The 16310-nt window shown below is 40.7% G+C and overlaps 2 protein-coding genes across 12 annotated transcripts in view; one reads left to right on the top strand and one right to left on the bottom strand.

Annotated features, from left to right (window-relative positions):
- snrka (SNF related kinase a) overlaps nt 1-8949 on the bottom strand; it is a 66194-nt gene extending 57245 nt beyond the window's left edge. Inside the window, exon 1 of one of the 4 annotated variants that reach the window (XM_069920955.1) lies at nt 8862-8949. The gene's annotated coding sequence lies outside the window, so the exon portion shown is untranslated. Of the gene's footprint in view, nt 1-8501; nt 8646-8861 lie in introns of those variants that run through there. The other 3 variants (XM_069920959.1, XM_069920956.1, XM_069920957.1) reach the window with 3 other exon arrangements.
- Nucleotides 8513-16310, top strand: part of pomgnt2 (protein O-linked mannose N-acetylglucosaminyltransferase 2 (beta 1,4-)) — a 130948-nt gene continuing 123150 nt past the window's right edge. The window contains exons 1-2 of one of the 8 annotated variants that reach the window (XM_069920962.1): nt 8513-9024; nt 10260-10403. The gene's annotated coding sequence lies outside the window, so the exon portion shown is untranslated. Of the gene's footprint in view, nt 9077-10259; nt 10404-16310 lie in introns of all 8 variants that reach the window. The other 7 variants (XM_069920963.1, XM_069920965.1, XM_069920960.1 and 4 more) reach the window with 7 other exon arrangements.

The raw sequence follows: 16310 nt of genomic DNA, 5'->3' as shown, positions 1-16310 counted from the left end.
TTCTTCAATTGCTTGAAAGTTTTCTCTGTACCTGCTGTGTTTATCCGGACTCCTTCAGTGTCGATTGTAAATCCAAAATATGTTACTAAGGGTACAATAAACACACATGCGTCCTGACGTAGTCTGACTTTGGCTTCCTTCAGTCAGGTTAGTATTTTTTCCAGGTTTGCCAAGTTCTCCGCGTCATTGCAACCAGTAACAATAATATCATCCAGGTAACCATCCCACATTTCTTCTGTGCAACAATTTATCCATTATCAATTGAAATATTGCAGGTGCTGCTGATAATCCATTTGGAATTCTGGTATACATGAACAATCCTAAGTGAGTATTGATTGCCACATATTTTCTCAACTCAGAATCCAATTCAACTTGCTGATACATTTGTGACAAAACCAATTTCATGAACTTCTTCCCACCATTCAATGTTTGAAACAAGTCTTCTGTTCTGGGAATTGGATGTTGGGGGTACTTGCAGAGATTGATTAATGATGACCTTATCGTCATCACAAATTCAAATTTCTAACATGAATTATCGAGGCGGTCCAATTGCTGTACTGGAGTTTCTCAATGATTCCTTCATTTTCCAGTCTGTTGTGTTCAGCTTCAATTCCCTTCTTCATTGCAAAAGGAACCTTCCTTGGTTTCAAGAATTTGGGTTTGGCCTCTGGTTTCAAGTGCAGTCTGGTGTGAACGTATAGTATTTGGAAAAGGCCCGGCGAAAATCCAACTTTTGGAGCACTTGGTCCAGTTTTGGTTTTTGTTCTGGCTCAGTCCATACATTTGTTATTGCCCCAATGTCCTTCCAATCCAATTGGGCTCGTGACATCCAGTCTCTCCAAACAAAGCGGGTCCCTTTGTGTCTACGATGTAAAGGGATAATCTTTTAGATGTTTGTCCCTTATATTCGATGTCTACCTTGCATTTTTCCAGTTTTGATTTTCTCTCCAGTGACTGTTTTCAACACCATGTCGGATTGTCCCACCTTGAGGTTGGGTTATACTCTTATTTTTAAGCTCCTTGGCATTTAAGGACACTGCATCCAGTTCCATCCGAACTGGTTCATTGTTAATGTTAACAGGAATCAATCTTTCCGAAATGCAGTTTGTCGCATTATTAACACACATTACTTCCAGCACCTTGCCCTCTTTAGAGCCATTTGGGTCATTGCTCAAACTTTTGTCAGAACTTTCCTCTTCTTCCTTGAGGTTCCTCACCTTGCGTGTTTTATTTCTCAATTTGATTTCCATTCTAGGGGTGATCCTCTTTTTGCTTATTTTCTTTGGGCTCTGGAATTAAGGTGCCCCTCTTTGTAACATTTGTTTTGTTTTGAAGAAAGTTATCCAGATTGTGATTACTTTTTCTGCAACAGAAACAATCTCAGCATTCCATTTCCTTTATTTGATGTTCCCGCTGCTCTCCTTGTATAATACTCTGGTTGTGGTTGGCCAATTCAAAACTCAGTGCTATTTCACATGCAGCATCAATGTGTTGCGGTCGGTAAAACCGATGACCAGCATGTCCTTTAAAGCTTCATTTAAGAATATTCCAAACCCACATTTTTTGGATAACCTATGCAATTCAGCCATATATTAGTTCATGGTTTTGCCTGGTTTCTGCTTTCTAATCCAAAACTGGTATCTTTCTGCTGTCACTATTGGTCTTGGGGACAGATTACCTCTCACTATGGCACACAAAGCAGTATACGACATAGATTCTGGGCTTTTGGGCGCCGCTAGGGATTTTATCAGGCTATATGTCCTGCTTCCCACCTCGCTTAGAAATGTTGCTTGTTTTCTTAAAATTTCCTCTGTATCTCTTTTATTTCCCCAGGTGGTATAGAACAAATTGAATCTTTCAACATATTCATCCCAGTTTTCTCTTCAAAACGTCCTTCTGTCATTTTTGGCTTTTCCTTTGTTTCATTGTGAATGAGCACCTCAAGGTCATTGTAGTTTCAGTTTAAAATCTTCTGTTCTCTCCCTCCAACATTTGGAGTGTGGGATAGATAACACTTACTTTTATCCTTGTCGCCAATTTGTTGTATATTCCTCCCACTGTAGAACACACTTACACAAGATGTGGTTAATCCTTTGAGTTCTTTATTTAATTTAAAATGGTTTTACTGTGACCCACGATACAAAGCTGTTATTTGACATCACACGCATGCGTGTTCCATAATACTCGAAGTTGGCATGGATTAAGATAGAAATTGATAAAATAGGAGAGAATACCAGAATATTTTATGGACAAATGAGAACATACATTAATATCTGGTGAGAGGGGAACCCCTTTTGTTGAAACATTTGATTAATACCTGGAATAAGATAAATACTGAAATTGGAATCGGAGGGGGAGTGGTAGGGGTTATGTTATCTAAAATGCCTCTGACTCAAAATAGACTTATTCCATTTACAATGGATAATCAATTTTTAAATATTTGGTTTCATAAAGGAATTAGATATATAGAAGATTGCTATGATGGAGGGAATTTAATATTATTCAAGCAATTAAAAATAAGTATGGGATACAAAATAATACACTTTTCTGTTATTATCAACTAAGAGCATACTTAAGAGATAAATTGGGTCCAATGTCTATACCAAAATTTAGTGACGTGGAGATGTTGATTTGTAATAGACACAAAGAAATTTACTTCAGCCATGTTCAGTTTATTGCAAAAGGGAACTCCTAAGCAGGGGACCCATAGGTCCAGACAGAGATGGAAGGCGGATTTAAATATTAATATTGATGAACAAAATTGTTTGGAGCTACATTGAGATAATAAGACAAATACAATAAATGTTAGATATAGATGAGTTCAGTATAATTTTCTACATCAATTATGTCTTCCATCGCAAAAATTAAATTAATTGAAGTCAAATTTATCAGATCAATATTTTAGATGTGGCCAGGAGATGGGTTCTTTTTTATGTTCTATTTGGTCCTGCCCTAAAGTGAGACCTTTTGGGATAAATTTGGGAATTTTTTTTGAAGAACAGGTTTCAGAAATTAAATTTCCACAAAATCCAATGTTATTTTTACTTAGCAATATTGTAGGGATAAGAACAAAATTGAAATTAACTATATATCAAAAAGAATTTGTAAAGATTGTGTTAGAAGTAGCAAGAAAATGCATAGCAGTAACTTGGAAATCAGATTCTAATCTAGACATGGAGTGATGAAACGCAGAAATGGACCATTGCGTTCCCTTTGAGAAAATTACCTCTAACTTAAGATATAAATGATGTATTTTTGAAAATTTGGCGTCCATATTTACAAATTGTGATTAACCTCATTAACTTCCTTGGAAGAATTAAAAATGTAAATGGTTAGAACTGTGTGGTAGGCAGTGTCTTCTTGGCAATCAGGTCTGTTTTTCTCCCTTTTATTTTTTTTCTTGCTTCTTTCTTCTTTCACCTATTACTTTCCTTCTTTCACTTGGGGATTTATTCTTGGGAGGAGGGGGGTGCGGATTATACCATCATGTAAAATAGATCTGATATTAATATTTGATTATCGTACTTCGTATTTTGTTATGACTACATGACTACATGACTAGAACGCTTCCACCAGCGTTGTCTCCGCTCCATACTCAACATCCATTGGAGCGCTTACACCCCTAACGTCGAAGTACTCGAGATGGCAGAGGTCGACAGCATCGAGTCCACGCTGCTGAAGATCCAGCTGCGCTGGATGGGTCACGTCTCCAGAATGGAGGACCATCGCCTTCCCAAGATCATGTTATATGGCGAGCTCTCCACTGGCCACCGTGACAGAGGTGCACCAAAGAAAAGGTACAAGTCTTGGTGCCTGCCACATTGACCACCGCCAGTGGGCTGATAACGCCTCAAACCGTGCATCTTGGCGCCTCACAGTTTGGCGGGCAGCAACCTCCTTTGAAGAAGACCGCAGAGCCCACCTCACTGACAAAAGGCAAAGGAGGAAAAACCCAACACCCAACCCCAACCAACCAATTTTCCCTTGCAACCGCTGCAATCGTGTCTGCCTGTCCCGCATCAGACTTGTCAGCCACAAACGAGCCTGCAGCTGACGTGGACTTTTTACCCCCTCCATAAATCTTCGTCCGCGAAGCCAAGCCAAAGATGTACAGATAAAACTAAAATATTCCAAAAAAAATTGACATCTCCAGTTTCTGCTAACCGACTCTCCATTCTCTCCCTTTCACCTTGACTTCTTTTCTTTATCTCTCCACCCGCTTCCCTCTCTATTCACCATGCCCTTCCTCCCTTATTCATCTATTAGCTCCTGCCTTTGGGATTGTGCTCCTCCCCTACCCCTACCATTTTGTTTGGACACCTGCCAACATTTTTCGATAAAGGATTCAAGCACAAATTCTTGCTATATAAAGTATGCTGTTTGACCTGCTGAGTTTCTCCAGCATTGCGTTTTTAATCACCACTTTCTGTAGGCCCTTTCTGTCCTGTGCATTGGCACTTCCATACTAGACACTTCCACACCAGACACGGATGCAACCAGTCAAAATGCTCTCTACGGTACACCTGTAGAAGTGCAAATGTTTGGTGACATAGCAAATCTAGTCAAACACCTAACAAAGTTTAGTCACTGGCGAGCCTTCTTCATGATTGAATCGACATAGAGGATCCAGGATAGATCTTCAGAGAAAATGACACCCAGGTTTTTTTTTAATCCTTTTCACTGTTGAACCTTTGATGAAAGCTGGTTGGTGTCCTCCTGGTTTCCCCTTTGTGAAGTACACAATCAATTCCTTAATTTTGCTAATGTTGAGTGCAAGGTTATTATTGTGATGCTACTCAAATAGCTCATCTATCCCACTCCTGTATGCTTCCTCATTGCTGTCTGTGATTCTGCCAATGAATGTGGTACCATCAGAAAATTTGTAGATGGCTTTTGAATTGTCGCTAGCCACACAGTCATAGGTTTAGAGAGTAGAGCAGTGGGCTAAGCACACATCCTGGAGGTGAATCTGTGTTATCAGCGAGGAGGAGATGTTACTGATTCACACTGACTGTGCTCTTCCAATGAAGATGATAATGCCCCATAGGTTACTCTAGTTCAATATAAAGACAGACTAAACCATAGTTGAAGCTGAATTTTCTTTGCGATATTATAAATATGCAAATGAACCTGGCATCAAGAACAGCAAGATTGCAAAAGTAATGGGAAGGAGAAATGAAGAAACATGAGAAACTCACATAATGAAATGTGGAGAAGAAGAGTATTTGAAGAAAGCTTTCCAATTCTTCTTCTTCAAATGATTTGAAAAGCTCATTCTCTATCACATTACCACAATATTTTATTTTTTACAATTTTTTTTTGGCTCTATTGTTTGTAATTGCACCCAAATATATCATGTAAATTAATAATTTATCTCATACACACAGATATTTAAATTATTGCAATATAGCTGAAAATGTTCTAGTTGTACTGCTAAAATATTTTTATAATGTAATTAGATTCAAATGGAAATTTTACTATAAACAGTAATAGCATTACAATTATATGCAAACATTTGTGAAAATCCATAATGCTGTAACTTAAAAGGTAAGCCATCAAGAGGAAAAAACATGGTACTTTACACAGCTAAATTAGTCAAATATGGACAATCCCAAATAGATCAGAATACAGAGCAGCCTGTATTTTAACATTATTTGAACCTTATTTGAACTCCCAAACCTTATTTGAACATAAAACTACTGCCAGAAAATTATATTTAAATCTCCAACCTTCCAAAAAACAAAATCTTCAATTGTTTTTCAAATTAAAGCATCTTGTATATTTGCAATTTTCAAATCTTCATATTAAACAAAGTGCAGAGAGTGGTGAGAGCGTGGAACAAGCCACCATCTGCTGAATGTAGGCTCAATTTTGACATTTAAGAAAAAATTGGATAGGTATATGGAATGGAAGGGGTATGGAGGGCTATATTCCAGGTGCAATCATTAGGACTAGGCAGAAAAATAGTTTGTCACAGACTAGAGGGGCCAAAGGGCCTGTTTCTGCGTTGAGGTGATCTACAGTTTTATAGCAACATAGTTAACCCATGCCAAGTTCAAGTTTATTATCATCTGACTGTACATACAATCAGACAAAACAGTGTTTCTCCAAACCATGCACATGTGCATGTGACACACACACACACACACATATACACACACAAGATAATCACATATATGCATAAAGATAAAATTTAAAATAAATATGTAAATATTTTAGGATGATTTATTTAGTGAAAAGATACTGTTCATAAATCTCACAGCCTGTAGGATGAAGCCATTTCCTAGCTTGCCTCGGAGCCTGACAATGAATGAGTCATTTACATTTGCATTGCTCATTGATTAAACCACAATTCTCTCTCCACCTTTTTTACAGTAATTGAGTAATTGACAATGCTTTCACACTTCATATCACAAATGTTAAAGAACATGAGTAATTTTCTTATTTATTTTGACATTCATGTCACTAGTTTAAGCAAATTTGTAGACACCTGGAGGTTTAATTCACATCTAAAAAATGTGAAAGATATCTTGCTTAACGACTGCCTGTCACAGTTAAGCAACTTTAGAGAGATTGGGTCCTTAGCAATGAAACTTAACACCAGCAGAAAAGAACAAGTTAGAATATCCAAGAGACCAGTTTTGATATCTCACAAAGTTGCTATGCCAAAGTTCACATTTATTGTCGCATTATACCCAATACAAAAAGATGGGCCTCTTCTGCGAGTAGTCAAGCAAGTCAACTCTAGCATCCAAAGAGCAGTACACTTTGTACTAGTCTAGTACATAGCGAGGGGAGTGTGGAAACACTATTGTGAGATTCATTCAAGAGTTTGATACATATGGGGAAGAAACTAATTATGAGCCTTTTAATGTGTAACTTCACACTTTTGAATCTTCTCCAACATGAGAAGAATGTAGCAGGGGTTGGATTGATCTCTCAGTATGTTGGCTGCCTTTCCTAGGCAATGGAAGATTGTTGATGGGAAGAAAAGGGAGGTTTGTAATTACATTCACCACCTTCTGTTTCTTCCAATTTTAGACAGAGCAGCTCACATACCACCTTGTGGTACACCCAGATAGGAAGCTTTCAATGGTGCATCCATAGAAGTTGATAGATACATGGAGGTCATGCTGAACTTCCTTAGCATTCTAAGGAGAGGCATTAGAGCATTTTTCTTAACTGTCACATCAATATGATTACTCCCAAGACTTGAAGCTATCCAATGATCTACTCTCTCCACTTCAGCACCAATAATATGGACAGGTGAGTGTGTTTCTCCCCACTCCCTTCAAGTTTATGACATTGAGAGGTTATCTTGGCTGCAGGACATTAGACTCCCAATCTCCTTCCTGTATTTATCTCATCATTATTTGATATCAGGCTTATGACTATAGTCATCAGATAACTTAAAGATGGAGTTGGAGAGGCATTTAGCTACATGGTCATCACTGTACACATAGAGAGTAGGGGACTGAGTGCACATCCTTGTAGAGCACCGGGATTGAGTGTGATCATGGAGGGTGTTGCTTCCCATCTTCATTGCTTGCTGTCTGTTGAACAGGGTGCCAGTGACAGGGGGAAAGGGTCTGGAAAAAAAAGGCTTGAAATTTGGGAATTAATATTGAAGGTCGAGCTGCAGTCAATAAACAGCAGTCTGAAAATGTTAATGCAGGAAGGTGGCAAATTAAAGCAGGTCAAGGCAGGCTTGGAGACAAGAGTTGATGTAACCCATGACCTGCCTCTCAAAGCAAGGGAAAGGATAAGGCTGACAGGAGTTTAGAAGAGAATGTAGACCAAGCCACTGTTTAAACAGGATGCAATGTTGGCCAATAGGCATAGGAATAATCAGTGATCAGTCAGGAATCAGTTACACATCGTACAATTATGTGTGCTATTTCATAGATAGCAGGATAAGGGAGACAGGTCAAGAATGAAAAGAACAGTCAAGCCGACATAAAATGATGGTGCAAAGTATAAGCCAATGAAGAGTGAAGGTCAGTAATGGCAGTGGCATGACATCTGTCAGATTGGGAAAGCAAAAACTAGAAATGCTGAAAATCCGAAATAAAACAGAAAATGGAGACAAGACACAGGAAACTGCAGATGCTGGAATTTAGAGCAAAAAACGAGTCAATTTTGGAATTCAGCAGGTTCGGCAGTATCTTTGGAGGAAAATAGACCGTAAATGTTTCAGGTCAAGTCCATTTCCCTCCAGAGAGTTGGTCAGGCAACATCGAGACGCCAATAACTATTTATCAAAATAATTTGGTCCTGCTCAAGACAAAGTGCCTTTTAGGAGAAGGGAAAGAAAATATTTATTTCGGTTTGCCTCGTTGAAATGCCTGGACATTGGAAGGAGAGAATGAATCAGTTAACGACTGCCGACTATATTCAGGGTCCCTCGACCCCGCTCTCGAGTTAGTGCATCATCCCTGAGGGGCGAGTCAGACTGAGGTGTACCAGCCCCGCCTCCTCCCGCTCGTGACCGAGCTAGTTACCGTGGCGACCGTGCCTCCCATGCGTTCCGTTGCTCGCGGCGCAGAGGTCGCTCAAGGCCCCGGATGGCAAGCGCCTCGCTCTCGCGCAGTGCTCGGTGAACGACGAAAGCGGCGGTGATCCTCCTGAAGCAACAGGCGTCGTTTCAAAGGCTCCAACCAAGCGGGGAACGTGGGCAGAGGTGACGGGAAATGGCACTTCACCTCACCTGGCTCCCAGAACCGCTTCGCCCGCTCACCTGAACTGTAGCTGGAGATCGCTCAGTCGAATTGTTTCGATCTGGCTATACGACGGATCAGAGAACGTACAAAATAACGCAGACAGGTACTCGACCTTGGAGGAGATTCGTATTAATTCCTTACCGGCACAATTTCCACCGCCGCGCAAACCCGCAGCTACAAACACAGGCGAGAGCTCGAGCGACCTGCGCACTACTCAGTCGCGCACCCCATCTACGTCAAAGACAGCTCGCGGCGGAGGTGGGACTACAAGGATCGTTCTGCCTACGTCATTAGAATTGGAGTGGTAGGTCTTCAGGTTGGAAATATGCAGTAGGTCTCTATACCTCCTTTCTAAGGTGAGGGCGTGGAGAGGCAGTGCGAGTACGAAAGGGCTTTCCCTTTTTTCCTTGTAGGTTTTTTTTTGCATGAATCACTTCTATCATGTAAGAATAAGTTAAAATCTGCTCTGTGCATCATGATCTGCTTTGCAAACTGCCATGTAAAATGGGGTTAACCAGGTAATTTGCAAGGTTAGCGACCCAGTTACATCAGGGTCAACCTGGTCAGATCCCAACCCAGGCGGTCTGGTCTGGTGATTTGAAAGGGGAAGTGGCTGACCCAGTTATTCTGGGGAAGAGACAGTGGGGGTGGTGACTGACAGGGAGGGCAACTGACCCGGAGGGGACACTGGCTATTGATGGTGCGGTTGACGAATGATGGCTGGCAGGGGGGGGGGAGAGACTGAATGCGTGACACATCTCTTAACACGTCTTTGCAGGGGTGGGATCCCCTTAAATTACTACGTTGGCGATTTAATGGGTTCATTCCCCCTCCCATTTGAAAGATGCTTCCAGTACCTTTGCCCCAGTAATTGCACCTGGGGCCCAGGAGGGCTACCCAGGTGCTGCAATTTGAAAGGGGCTAGAAACTCAAGTGCAGTACAGGAAAGTGCTGGAGAAACTCAGTAGGTCATGTTGCATCCATAGGAAGCAAAGGTATATGACCAATGTTCAGGGCCTGAGCCCTTCATCAAGGTATTCAGCACTTCTGTGTATTGATTTACAAACACAGCTTCTGCAGACTTTCCAGTTGGAAACTTGAGTGCCCATGAAAACAGAACCTGGAGACGGTGGAAAACCTCATCAGGTCCATCATGGGCATAAACTTCCCAGCCCTGGAAGCATCTATGTAAGGCTCTGCCTCAAAAAGCAGTCAACATCATAAAGGACTCTCATCACCCTAGTCACACTTCAGAGAAGTGCAGCATTGCTACTAGGTTCAGGAAGTTTTCCAACAGCTTTTCAACCTTCCTATGCTACCCAAACCATAAACTACTCTGGGATCATAATCTGGGAACCAAAGTGAAGAAGCAGAGTAAGATATGGTTGGTGCACAAGTACGGACAGCTGGTTGGGAGTTGTGTGCAAAGACAGGCAGATGGGGCAAAATTGCAGCCATGAGCATATGTTGCAAAGCCACAGGGACACAGTCAAATGTAACAAATAAACAGCTAAAGGTTTTGTATTTAAATGTTCACAGCAGAAGAAATAAAGTAGATGACCTTGTATACACTTACACATTGGCAAGTATGATGTTGTGGCCATCACTGAGTTGCGGTGAAAGGATGGATTTCATTGAAAGCTGAATATCCAAGGATGCACAGTGTGTTGAAAGGATGGGCAGGTAAGCAGAGTGGGTGTTGTGGCTTTGTTGGTAAGGAACAGCATTAAATCTAGAAAGAGATGACATAGGATCAAAAGATATAGAATCATTGTGAGTTGAGTTAAGAAATGGAAAAGCTAAAAAGACATTGTTAGCTGTTATATACCAACCTCCAAACAGTGGTCAGGATGTGGACAACAAATTGCAAAAGCAGATAGAAAAGGTGTGTCAGAAGGGTGATGTTATGGTAGTCGTAGGGGATTTTAACATGTAAGTAGATTGAGGAAAAACTAGGTTGGGACTGGATTTCAAGAGAGATTTTGTAGAAAGATTATGAGATGGCTTTTTAGAGCAGCTTGTTGATGAGCCCACTGGGGATTGGCTGGACTAGATTGGGTGCTTTGTAATGCACCATAGGTGAGTAGAAAGCATAGAGTAAAGGAAAGGGGTCACAATAGGCCTTTTCACACCACAGTATAAAATGAAGATTTCCAGGGAACCGTCCCGTGAACCTACAGAGTGAAAAGATCGGCCAGGGAATTTTAAACAGGTCTGCAACTTTACCTCATAGATAGGGCCGTGGCCCTGGGAAATTTTCCCAGACCTCCCTCTCCTTGCAGTGTGAAAAGGTAAATGTTCAAGCAAGAGAAGCCTCGTGACGTCAGCGTTTGCGTGCTGCATCATATAGGCGATTAAAATTAAAGGATACATACCTCCTGACAACAGTGAAGGCAGCACAATGTGGGATGAATGGCTGTCCTTGTTAACCATAATGCCTCACACAACTGGATTTCCCAAAGTGGCTTAAGCAGTGTAAGGGATTATTGGAAATAAAATCGGCCATTCATCCCGTATTATGCTGTCGTCACAACGGGCGGTAGGGGGTGGGGAAATGGAGGGAGCGGGTGGGAGAGAGACTGATGGACAGGGGGTGAACTTATTTTTACTCCTATGAGTGTATAACGCATCATCAGTTGGGGGCAGGACTCCTCCCTAAATTGCTGGAGAGGTCAAATTCCTAGAAATTTAGACAGCGGTGTGAAAGGCCTGGAGGTCCTGAATTCCTGGGACTTTCACCAGTGTGAAATGGCAAAAATTATTGAATTTAATTTGGGAATTAACAAGGAGGAACTAAAGTCAGATATGTTGGTATTTCAGTGGAGGAAAGGGAATAACAGTGGCATGAGTCTAAAAAAAAAAATTGGCCGAAGTAAATTTGAAGGTGGCATGAGTAGTGAAGACAGCAAAGCAGCGATATATAGAGTTTCTGCATGAAATGTGGAAGGTGCAAAATAAATACATACCAAAAAAAGAGGAAATATTAGAATGGAAAAATATCACAAAAATATACAAGGAAGCAAAATTTAGTGGGAAGATTGAGGATTAGGAAGCTTTTAAACTTACAGGGGTAATTAAAAAGCTTGTAAGGAGGTAATAGATGAAGTATGCATGTAGACTGGCAAATAATATTAGAGGATCAAAATTCTTCAAGTGTATAAAGAATAAAAGAAGTGAGAGTAGATTGGGACCACTAGAAAATGATAGTAAAATAATAATGGGAGGCAAAGAGATGGCAGAGGAACTAAATGAGTATATTGCATCCGTCTTCAATGTGGAAGATGCTAACAATGTGCCAGATGTCCAAGGGTATCAGGGAAGGGAAGTGAGTTCAGTTACTATTTCAAGAGAAGGTAATCAGAAAGCTGAATGGTCCAAGGGTGGATTTTTCCCAGACCAGTTGGATTGCACCCTCGGTTCCTGAAAGTAGCGGTAGTGATTTTGGCGGCTTTGGTAATGATCTATCAGAAATCAATAGATTCTGACATAGTCCCAGAGGAATCGCAAATGTAACTCCACTATTTAAGAAAAGAATGAGGCAGCAGAAAGGAAATTGTAGCCTGATGTCAACTGTTAGGAAGATGTTGGAGTCGATTGTAAAGGATGAGGTTAAGGAATACAGAAGTACGTGACAGGATAGGCCAAAGCCAGCATGGTTTCCTTAAGGGCAAGTCTTACTTGACAAATCTAATGGAATTCTTTGAGGAAGTGACAAGCAGGCTGAATAAGGGAGATGGAGTGGAAGTTGTGTGTTTGGATTTTCAGAAGGCATCTGACAAGTTGCAGCACATAAGGCTACTTGAAAAGATAGGAAGCCCATGGTATTACAATAAAATACTGGCATGAGTAGAGCATTGGCTGATTGGCAGGAAGCAGAGAGTGGAAAACCAAGATCATATTCTGATTGGCTGCCAGTTGCAAGTGGTACTCCACAGAGGTCTGTGTTGAGGCCACTCTCTTTATGTTATACAGTAAAACCTCATTCGAACACGGTAGTTGGGGTCCAAGATTTCATACCACATTACAGCCAAGTAGCAGAACAGATGCATATATGTGCCCACGGATAATCAAACCCAAATATTACCAGTTTTCGAAGGATCTGCTATCTATAGCTAACAATTTCAATGAAGGAAAGCAAGCGCATTCTTTTAATATTGGTATTCTGAATTTTAATAAACTTATAGAAAAATTGCAAAGTTTGGGGTCCACAGACACCCACGCTATAAGCGATTCCGCAGATTAACGAATCGCATTCTAACGAGGTAATACTGTATATTAATGATTTGGATTATGGAATGAATGGCTTTGTGGCCAAGCTTGCAGATGATGTGAAGGTAGGTGGTGGAGCAGGTCGTGTAAGCACGGAGGCTGCAGAAGAACTTGGACAGATTAGGAGAATGGGCAGAGAAGTGGCAAATAAAATATAATGTCAGAAAGTGTACGGTCATGCACTTGGTGGAAGAAACAAACAGGCAGACTTTTTTTAAAATTGAAAATACCTAGATGCAAAGGCATCTGGGAGTCCTCGTGCAGGAGGTCAACTTGCATCTTGATGGTGGTGAAGAAGGCAAATGTAATACTGACATTCATTTCAAAACGAATAGAAAACAACAGCGGGGCTATGATGTTGAGGCACTGGTGAGACTTCATTTGGCATTTGACCATATTTATTGGTATTTGGGAGAATGTTGAAAGGCAAGAAGAGAGTAGATATAGAAAGGTTGTTTCCCGTGATAGGAGATCCTAGGACCAGAGAGCACAACTTTAGGATTGAAGCCTGTTTAGAACAGAGTTGCAGATGAATTTCTTCAGCCAGAGGATGTAAAATGTGGAATGTGTTGCCACAGGTGGTTGTTGAGCCCACATCATTGGGTGTATTTAAGGCAGAGATTGATAATTAGCCAGAGCATCAAACATCGTGGGAAGAAAGTTGGGTAGTGGGGCTGAGTGGGGAAATGGATCAGCTCATGATTAAAATGGCGGGGAAGACTTGATAGGCTGAATAACCTATTTCTGCTTCTATGTTCTATTGTGTTATGATCTTTCTGCATTATTTTCTTTTATTACCTCCTTTTCTGTCTTGACATGTTTTTTAAACGATTGTAGCTGGTATATACCATTTTGACTGCAGTAAGAAGAATTTGGCTGCATCTGTGTATTTGGGTAATGTAATAAACTTCCATCCCGACCTTCAACAAATCTGCAAATAATGCCAATTTTCAACAAAACTCTTCCTACAGCTAATTAAATAAAACACAGAATAAGTCTAACAGGTTGCTGAAAAATACTTTGTTTTATCAAGTTTTATGAAACTTTTATCAAAACAAGAACCATGACTGAAGAAAAAAATTGAAAACACTGGAAGCACACAGCAGATTAGATAGCATGTCTGGAAAGAAAAATCATTTAGATTTTTCCTTCTACAGATGCTCTCCACTGAGGATTTTCTGATTTTTTTTTTTGATTTTGAATTTTCGGTGCTTGGTGCAAGGTGATGAGCTTCAGTTCTTTGGGTTCAGCAATGACTGATGCAATTGTTCACTGACTATTCCACAGGTAGAGCAACAAATGCTTGATATGCAGGCATTATGGGGTTAGCTTGCTGCTCTGTATATCTTCTACTTGCTCCTGACAAATAAACCTGAGGTTAGTGGACTAGTGTTTCACAGATATCGTAGAGATGTTAATTTTTTTCCAAGGAGTCTGAGAGCATCCTTGAATTGTCTCCTGTGTCTGCCAAGCAACCTCAGGTAGTGCTTGGATTATATGTGCCTGCTTTGAGGACTTGATGACAGGCCTGCCCATCCATGCTGGACATTGGTTTGATTACTCTGCTAGTGGATTTTCAGGATTTTTTGGATGCTAAGCTTTGATGTATAGGATTTGGAAGGAAGTCTGGAAGATCATGTTCTGTGCTGGGTTGAATGGCTAGATTTTCATTATTTTCCTCTGGCTGAGGTCTGCCCTCTGGCACTGAGGGTGATGGTTAATTTCATCATGAATATCCATTTTCATTAAAGTTAGCCACGTACTCAACAGTCCTTCAAAGCTGTGGAAATTATAATGGGCTATAAAGAGATAGCAGAAGAACTAAATCAATATTTTACGTCAATCTTCATTGTGGAAGACATTAGTAATGGCTCTGACAGACAGAGATTTCAGGGAGTAGAGTTAGATACAGTTAAGATTATTAGAGAAATTGTGCTAGGCAAACTGAATGGATTAAAGATTGATAAATCTCCCGGACCAGATGAGGTGCACCTGTGGGTTCTAAAAGAGGTGGCTTTGGAGATTGTGGACCCATTGGCGATGATCTTCCAGAAATCAATAAACTCTGGCATGATTCCAGGGGATTGGAAGGTTGCAAATATGGATCCGCTGCTTAAGAAAGGTGAGAGACAGAAAAAAGGAAACTATAGGCCTATTAGTCTGATGTCAGTGATTAGAAAGATATTAGAGTTGATGCTCAAGGATGAGCTTATGAAATACCTGGAGATGCATGACAGGATAGGTTCAAGTCAGCATGGTTTTTTTTTAAAAGGGTAGATCCTAGCTGACCAAACTATTAGTGTTTTTTTTTAAAAGAAATCTCAAGTAGGATGGACAAAAGGGGAGGCTGTGGATGTAATTTGGATTTTTAAAAGGCTTTCGATAAGGTGCTTCATGTAGGACTACTTAATAAGATGAAGGCCCATGGAATTACAGGGACAATATTAGACTGGAAAGAAAATTGACTGATGGGCAGGAAGCAAAGGGTTGAAAGTAAGGGATCCCGTTCAGGATGGCTGTCTGTAACAAACGTTGTTCCACAGGAGTCTGTCTTGGGGCCGCTGCTGTTTACAATTTATATTAATTATTTGGATTTATGAAATGAATGGTTTTGTGGCCAAATTTGCAGATGACGCCAAGATAGGTGGCAGAGCAGCAAGTGTTGAAGAAACCATAAAGTTGCTAAAGGATATAGACAGATTAGGAGACTGGGCAAAAATATGGCAGATGAGATGCAATGTTGAGAGATGTTCAGTTCTACATTTGGGCAGTGGAAATAACAGGCAGAGTTCTATTTGGAGGAGGAGAAAATTCAAACCTTGGAAGTGCAAAAGGACCTGGGCATCCTCGTGCAGGGAAACCTAAAAGTTAATGACCAGGTGGGATTGGTAGTGAATGCTTTGTTGGCATTCATTTCAAGAGGAATAGTGTATAAGAGTAAAGAGTTGATGAAGCTGAATGGGACACTGGTGAGGCCTCATTTGGAGAACTGTGTGCAGTTTTGGGCCTCCTATCTTAGAAAGGATGTGATGTTGTTGGAGAGGGCGCAGAGGAGATTTACTAGGATGATTCCCGGAATGCAAAGGCTAATGTATGAGGAATGTTTGGCAGCTCATGGATTGTATTCATTGGAGATTAGAAGAATGAGATGGAATCTCATAGTGACATTTTGAACTTTGAAAGGTTTTGACGGAGTGGATATCGATAAGATATTTCCTTTGGTGGGTAAATCAAGGACAAGGGGTCACAATCTTAAAATTAGAAGTTATCCATTTACAACAGAGATGAGGAAGAACTTGAGGTCGTGGATCTGAGGGACTC

The sequence above is a fragment of the Narcine bancroftii genome, chromosome 2, assembly GCF_036971445.1.
Source record: "Narcine bancroftii isolate sNarBan1 chromosome 2, sNarBan1.hap1, whole genome shotgun sequence".
NCBI lineage: Eukaryota > Metazoa > Chordata > Chondrichthyes > Torpediniformes > Narcinidae > Narcine > Narcine bancroftii.
Note: the sequence above shows the minus strand (reverse complement) of the source record. Positions and strands in the feature narration are given on the sequence as shown.